At 42.9% G+C, this 8,672-nt stretch overlaps 1 non-coding gene across 1 annotated transcript; it reads right to left on the reverse strand.

The window, feature by feature from the left end:
- Positions 1–464: 464 nt before the first annotated feature.
- On the reverse strand, positions 465–546 carry trnas-gcu (transfer RNA serine (anticodon GCU)). The gene has a single exon. It is a non-coding gene; the product is annotated as a tRNA-Ser (tRNA).
- Positions 547–8,672: the final 8,126 nt, after the last annotated feature.

An 8,672-nucleotide genomic window follows, 5' to 3' on the forward strand; every position in this document is an offset into this window, starting at 1 on the left:
AGTCTTTCCGTGCCCATGCACAGCACCCACATCGGCAATTCTCTACTGTGCATTTACAGCTAGTTCTCGGTGCCCCTACACCCACGCCCTGCTCCTTTTGAAATATCTCCATTATTTTGTGCTCTTCTCACCAAGATGAATCACTTCTACTCAACCTGCTCCAGATTTCATTTGACAAAACATTCATTAAGAATCCCACTACATAAACATGCCCCTCACATCTCTTGTTATTTGGTTTTCCTGGATCTCTTTCATATGATAAAAGGTCACAGCAGCTTGACTTGAAAAAGAAAGTCGCGTTCCTTTTCAATATCCCAATGCAATATACATTTCAATGCAGTTCAGGCAACAGGACCAAATTATTCTTTGAGATTTTATAATAGCGTCGATGCATACAAACTGACATTGCAGTTCCAATTTCAGTAAGACAGCTGAGATCATCCAAAAACAGCAACATTGAAAACCGACGAGAGTGGGACTCGAACCCACGCCTGCAGAGCACAATAGATTAGCAGTCCATCGCCTTAACCTCTCGGCCAGCTCGCCACATATGCCTAAGTGCCTATAACATTATGAGTAAGTGAATTGCATAAATTATGCAGAGCAGCAGATATTTCTCCCTTGTTTTGGTGAAATGATAAATAGCACAGTACGGTTCCTAGACTATGGTCTGACCTCTGGGTTGTGGGGCAAGCGCATTCCCACTGTGACACTCTGCTCACAGGGATCTGAACAAAAATGAAGAAATGACTATGTAACAAGGTCTGTTGAATTCTGTGAAGATTTGAAGTCAATGGAATGAAGAACCCGAGACAACAGGAGGTGTTCATTCAAGAAATAGTTGGATAGAGCTCTTAAGGATAGTGTAATAAAGGGTTATGTGGATAAGGCAGGAACAGGATACTGATTGAGGATGATCAGCCATGATCATAATGAATGGTGGTGCTGGCTCGAAGGGCAGAATTGCCTACTCCCGCACCTATTGTGTATTGTCTATTAAATTGCCTTTGTGAGGAATTGTTTGCCAGACTGGAGGAGAGTGCATAGTGCTCAATGTCATTATTCGGAACACCTTTCTTCCACTCAGATATGTTTGACACGCACCTGTGTACAGAACAGACAATTTCAAAATCCTAAATAAGGCGAAACTGACAATTGAATTCAACAATGCAAAAACCTTGATCTGCATCATTTTCCTGAGCCGTGCGACACCAAGTCATTGTATGATCACAGCAACACAGTGAGCAAGTGTCAGAAGGAAAATGAGTGCAGTGCCAGAGCGCATGCTAGGAGCAGCAGATGACACACGGGGAAGTGCATTTCCCACAACAGGAACACTTCCCAAACAGCGGACTGCGGTGGAAGAATTCAGAGGGGGTTTACACTTAGGAATTTGATGGCAAATGTCGAAATTGTATATTTCAACAATCTACCCATCTTTGCAATGAGTAGCTCACCACTTTCCTCACTCGGGGTCAGAACCACTGGTGAAGATGATCCTATAATCCCCGTTACTAGCCATGGAATCAGAGAAATTCGGTTTCCCAAACGTTAAGATAAAACCAGGAATGTGGAGGTAAGCATTAATGTGTTGCTCTTGTGCTACAGGTGACCAGTGCACCGTATCTCTGTGCCAGTATAGTGGGCTGTGCTGTGCCGAAGTTTTACGTTTGAGCATCACATGGAGAAGCTTCAATTTGTCGTCGTGTTGAGGGGTACAGATAAAATTTGCTATTGAGCAAAGCCAAGTTTATGGGAAGATACCCGTGTTTGTGGATTGAGAAACGACCTTTTCTGGATAATGACTCCTTGATCAACAAACATAGTGCAAGTATGTAAAACGTGAAGAGACATGTATGGAGAAAGAGCCGAAGGTGATTTTTCAGCAGATGGATAGCGTTTCCCATGTGCACTGCGTTAAATTCCGGGAAAATAGATGTTGAACTGGTTTCATGTTACACAGTTTGTTGCAAACTCACAAAGGTTGTTGCAATAATAAAAAAAAGAAATAACATAGGACTGTTTGAATATTGTATTGAATTGAATTTTGGTCTGAGCATAGTTTATCTTCGATGGCGTGGTGCAGAGAAGTACAGAGGGTTAACAACACAAAAGGACAGAGTCTTCTTGGTGGATTTCTTGGGTGGAGTTAAGAATGTATGAAATATACATAACATCATGTGAATGTGGTCAAATCTTTAAAGTAGGTGTTGTGTCTGCTAGTGACGATTCAATTCCTACTCATTAGGATATAACGTCTCTCTGCAGTTATTTTAAGACATCAGCTCCATTTGCAGAGTTTCACCTTGAATAATACGTCACACCTTACCAATCCATGAACATTTTATATTCAATCTTATTCAGTTGTACGTGTTCATGAAATGTCTTTGTTTCCGAACTCAACCAAATTCGAAATTGTAACGCAACCACACTGACTTTCTCTCAATGGCAAATTCCCTCCTTGTATGTTTGCTCGTGTATCTTTTAAAACACTATGAAATCAGCTTCTACGCTTTATTTCTTGAAAGTCATTCACGATTTAAATAACTCTATTGAGTGGAAGAAACTCTCATCCAAACCTTAATTAATCATTCACTAATGGTTTTGAAGCTCTAACTAAAGTTATTGTTCCACTCGAAAGAGCGCATTTCCCTGACTTAGTCATTCAAACCTCGCGTTATATGAAAATCTCATTTGTTTACATAAAAACGTGTGTTTCTGCTCCAGTATTCCCAAATCTCGTGAGTAAACTCATTCATTCTTTCTACCATCCCGATTAAACCTTTTGTATCCTTTCTGATATTTTTATGTCTCAGTAAACAACGCCACTTGGCATTCTAATATCTTGCTATCCAAGGAATAGCGTCTGTGCCCTTTCTAACTTCTTTACATGATTTTGGTGGAGAATGAGGATAAGGATTACACACAATGCTCCCACTGAGGGTGACCTAAAGATTTTACAGTTACACTATGAACTCTGCTTTTTAAATATGACTTCTCTATCTATAAACTCCAATAAGATAAATTTTATCTATCCAGTTCATGAACATCGTCTACATGGAGACGAAAATTATCTATCACTCCCTTTATTCTTCCACGGAATGTGCGGAAGGTTTTTAAGGCCAACATCTCTAATCTTTATAGAGGGAGTGCGAACCACTCAGTTTTATGATTAGATTCATCCAATACTACCCTCTGCTGGCCCCGCCACGCCACTGCATCAGTGTCACAGTTTTTGGCTCTGAGGAGATAGCAAATCCTTTGCTGTGAATCTCTCAAATTACACGTTCGTTTGATTTTTTCAAATAATATCTTTGGAAACACAGAGCAGTTTTGTCTGATACTAAGCGATATTGTCCCTGCGTCATTATCAACACTACTAGGCCTTTTTTGGGAATTTTCAATATTTTTCCACGTAATTTTTAAGCATTGCAAGTCACAGAATCAGAAATCAATTCATGTCATCTCCTGACAAAGTGGTTCACTCGGAGGTGAGCATTTCCATTCTGACGAGCCCAAGTATATTTGCAGCTCTCCATCTACCAGCATTGTGTGTGTGTGTGTGTGTGTGTGTGGTGGGGCGCGGGGTGTAGCGGGCGGGAAGGTGTGTGTGCTGACGGTGCTGTCAGTTTGGATGGTGCTGTGAGCTGCTGCCTTCTCTCCCACTCAGACGGAATCATCGAAGGTTATCACCCTCTGTCACCATCACTGCAGTAGGGTGTGGTGGCCAGATAAGAGAGAGATTATGCCATTTTAAGCACCACAGAGACTGCCAGACCTGCAACCACACGCAGACACTCACAGAGAGAAATACAGACACACAAATACAGAGGGTGGGGGGAGGTGGATATCGACCACTCCACTACCCGACTTCGCACTTTCTATCCTATTCCGAGCTGTTTCTTCTGGAATAGGAGACGGGGAAGGATTCAGTGAGGGTGGGAGTGGATGACACTACTGTTCGTGCTGGTGAAGGTGGGGGGGGTGGGTGGGGTGGTTGGGTGGGTGAGATGGTGACTTGTACAAAGAGAGTTGTTCAAGAGTGTTGTATCCATGCAGTGCTACGAGTGAAGGAGATACAGTAGTGGGGAAAAGAGAGAAAGGGAAGGTGCTGCATGCAGCAGTGAGAGTGGTGGGGCATAAGTCCTGTTCCGGGGTAGGTGTTATAACAGATATACAGTGACTGTGGGGGAGTAGAGAAAATACGGTGATCTTATCCTGACAGAGTGGGGAAGGACATTGATTGTTGTCCTGTATTGCTGGATATTTTTTCAGACCGCAGATACTGCTCTGAGTTCAGACCATGATTGGTGGGTCTGGTGGTGTGGCCCCCATTTTGGGGAGAGAATTTCCGTCTCTGTACTAGCCAATCCACCAGAATCTGCGGGCCCCAGTCGACAAACTGTGGTATAATTTCCACTTATCTGCCATGTTCAGGATAAACTATGGAGGGCAGCTCCAACTTGAGAAAGCACAACCATGTGCCCATTGACCTTTTAAAGATGGCTTCAATGCCAGGGGTCGTGGAGTATCGGGGGCATCAGGGCGATGGTGAGAACCTCCAGCCATGATGAATGGGAGAATCGGGTTGGCATTGAATAGGAGGGACTCCATGGGGTGGGGTGGGTAGTTAATGAGGTGAGTTTGATAGGATAGCATCATTTAGCTCAGCCTCATGCAGACAAGCCCTCTGTCCTACTCAATGAAAATGTCAAAGTCGGTTGGGATATATATTCGCAGACAAATGGGTCAGTTGTGAAGTGAGAAGCCTTCAAAAATGTGATGTCAGGAGTAAAGAGACAGTATGTCCCTCTTAGGTTGAAGGGTAAGGCTGTTACGTGTAAGGAATGCTGGAGGATTGGAGAAATTGAGGTTCTGGTCACGGATAAGAGGGAAGAATATGTGAGGTATAGACAGCAGGAATTGAGGGATTTTTCTTAATGCATTCACGGGATGAGGGCGTTCCTGGCTAGGCAAACATCCATTACCCATCCCTAATTGCCTAGAGAGCAGTTAACAGTCAACCACATTGCTGTGGGTCTGGAGTCACATGTAGGCCACACCAGTTAAGCATGGCAGTTTGCTTCCTTAAAGGGTATCAGTGAACCAGATGGATTTTTTCGACAATTGGAATGGTCAGCATTTGCCTCTTAATTCCTGATTTAAAGTGAATCAATAGAAGAGACTGAAGGCAACAATAGTATACTTGAGAGGGAAATTGCGAGCGTAAAGCAGGGGACATGTGATAGCTTTGGCTTCTTCAAATACGTCAAGGACAAAACAGTAACTGTGGAAAGAATAGGACATCCTTCAACATCAGCAAGGCGGCCCATATGCAGAACCACAGGAAATGGGGGATATACTGAACGAATATTTTGTACCAGTATTTACTGTGGAGGAGGATGTGGAAGCTAAATAATTTAGGAAATAAGTAATGACATCTTGGAAAGTGTCTGCATCACAGAGGAGCTGCTGGAGGTCTCAAAATATGCAAAGGAAGGAAAATGTCCTGACTTTTATTAGATGTACGCTAGATCTCTGTGAGAAGCAAGGAAAGTGATTGCTAGGCCTCGTGCTATCATCAATAGCCACTGGTAATGTGCCGGAAGACTGGAGGTTGGCTAACGTGGTGCCATAACTTAAGCAATTTAAGAAAGGTAATAAGGAAAAGCAGTGAGTATGACGTTAGTGGTGGGTAAGTTGTTGGAGGGAATTATGAGGCATAGTATTTTCACGCACTTTGAAAGGTAACGACGGATTAGGGATAGTCAACATGGCTTTGTGGAAGCAATGTTGTGTCTCAATGACTTGACTGAGATTTTTTTGAAGAAATGACTAAAAAGATTAATTGAGGTAGAGAGGTGCACATTGGCGATATGGACATCAGTAAGGTGTTGAACAACATTGTGCATGGTCATCTGTTTAGCAAGGTTGGTTCATATGAAATACATGGAAAACTAGCCATTTGGATACAAAATTGACTCAAAGGTCCAGACAGAGAGTGGTGGAAGAGGTTGCAATATCCTGACAAAGGTTTGCAATGCTCCCCATGCTGTGCAGATAGTCCGGTTTATGGAGTAATCCACTAGCACGGCCTGCACAGCTCTCCATCTTGGCCGTTACCTTACCCCAATTTAAGGTGTCTGGGCTGGTTCTGTGAAGCAGATTTAGAATTTGAGGCAATTGACCAATTCAGCTGATCTAGAGATGTATTTATTCAATGTTTGCATTCTTGTGATTGGGCCCATCGTTGTCTCACTTATCCAGTTAATACAGTCCCTCCATCTCCTTATCCATATTTTCACCAAGTTATCAGTTAATTAATTATTTGGGTTTTTTTTGCGTCTTTCCCTGGCATTGGATTTTGACTCCCTCGTGTATCGAGTGATGGCATGGTGAAGCTCAGAAACATTGAAATAGTGTGTGTCAGGCTGTTGTTCACTTCTCCATGTGTCCCATGTGATACTCCATGGACAAGGGTGTTCCAGGAGCTTTGATTCACGTGTTTGAATCTTGGTATGCGCCTTCCCATGGAATGCCTCTATTTGTCCCTCTCAGTTGATGGTGCGGTCAGTAATGCAAGGAAGGTCCTTGAGTATAATTGTAAAGGACAAGGCATCTAACCTGTAGCTGAGGGGACTCTGACTGCCTCCTCTTAGTGGAGGTACTGGGGATTGTTTGCTAGAAGTTGTGCTGTCAGCTGCTTCAGACATTCCAGGAGACCGGAGGATTTGGTGTCCCAGCTCGGGACGTAGCATGGGACTGTAGTAACAGCATCTGGGTCTGTAACATGAACAACAAATGGAGCAGAGGCTGCAGAGAGGAGAAGCTCTGAAAATCATGGAGTGAGTGTGTGTGGGGAAAGGGATCAGCCATATCTGCTTGTGTCTTAGCCGGACAAGCACACCCTCTCACTCTCCCTGTTACATACATTGATGCACATTCTCCCTTTCTACCCCTCACACACACTCACACTCACCCTCTCTCACATTTCACACACGTACTGCACTCTGTCACACACACATGCACACACAACCACTCTCTCTCCCTCCCGCACTCACACCCACACTCCACCTCACTGTCTCTGACATACAGACAATGTCTCTGTCTCCCCTTCACACATACACACCCCTCTCTCACACATATGCACACGCACACACACGAATGCACATATAAATCTGTGGGTTGAATTTACATTTTCCCATTTGTATTTGCAGATACATTTTATTTTGTTCCAAAACATACAATTTGTAGACATTCAGTCAATGTGTTATTTTATAAGTCGTACTTTGTAAATAAAACCAGTCTAACTCCAGGTCAAGACACAGACAGAGTCCAAACAAGGCGTCAAGCTTAGAATACATTGTCTGACCGCACGTGTTACTTCATTTACATCGATAATACATGAAGGTATCTCCAGGCAGTGACTTGAAATAAATTTGGCAATTTTCATATTAACCAATCAAACTCGCACCTCCATTCTAACTGATTAAGTATTTAAGAGCCATCTTAGGTGTGTGTACAATTCATGTGCATGAGTTGTACAACCCTTTGATCTTTTCCTTATATCTTCTGTGTTTAAGGTCTTCCTGTCGCTTACACCTGATGAAGGAGCAGCACAATGAAACCTTGTGTTTAAAATAAACCCATTGGACTCTAATGGGTTTCATTTCATTTTTGACATTGTCCAACGCAGTCCAAATCAAACGGCTCCATATCATGACTTTTACTGGTTAGCTAATCCTCTCCCCTAGCAAGTAAATTGTTCCTAATCCCAAATGTTTTTGTCTTGCATAATAATCTTTTGTGACACGTTACGCACTGATGTCTGGAAGTCCAGATATAATACATCTATAGAAACCCCATTATCTACCTTGCTTGTTACGTTTTTTTTTAAAGAAAGTTAGTCAAATGATTCAATCATGATTTATCCTTCATATAACTATGTTGATTGTGCTGGATTGTGGCTTGACTTTGGAAATCTCCTGTTATTAATTCTGTCATAACGCATCCTAACAATTTGTCTTCAATCCGAATAATTTTCTCACCACTTATCATTCCCGAGTGAAGCTGGTTATTCGAAGTTCTACCCTTTCTATAACCATTGTGTTCCGTTTAACAATTCCTGTGTAACAGGCACAAGGCTGGAAAAGATCTGTTCCAATTGCTGTATAAGAGGCATGTGTGGCTGATTGGACTCAATCTGTTCCTTCTTTACACACTCGCTGGGCGAAATGTCCTCCTGGTGTTCATACATTATAGTCTCATGGACTTGCATGTCCTGCTTCTGTTCCTGACCAAGCCGTTCATGATCTCAATGTTCTCCTCCTGTCGTTCAATCACAGTTTTGGGGACTTCTGGAATCTCCCTGCTCAAATGCCACTTTTCAAGGTCTGAAATATGCAGGCAAATGATGTTGCCCACACTGGATAGCTCAGTGGTTAGAACTCCTGTCTCACTACACCAGCGATCCTAGTTCAATTTCAGTCTCCAGTTTCCTCCCACAGTCCCAAGATATGCAGGTTAGGTGGATTGGCCAAGCTAAATTACCCATAATATCCGGGGATGTGGAAGCTAGGCGCATCAGTCATGGAAAATGCCAGGTTATAAATATTGGGTGGGGTGGGTGGTGGGGATTGGATGGGATGATCTTCGGAGTATCAGTGTGTTGT

The sequence above is a fragment of the Chiloscyllium plagiosum genome, unplaced genomic scaffold, assembly GCF_037043375.1.
Source record: "Chiloscyllium plagiosum isolate Xiang-an unplaced genomic scaffold, Cpla_swu_hap1 HiC_scaffold_33, whole genome shotgun sequence".
In the NCBI taxonomy this organism is placed as follows: domain Eukaryota; kingdom Metazoa; phylum Chordata; class Chondrichthyes; order Orectolobiformes; family Hemiscylliidae; genus Chiloscyllium; species Chiloscyllium plagiosum.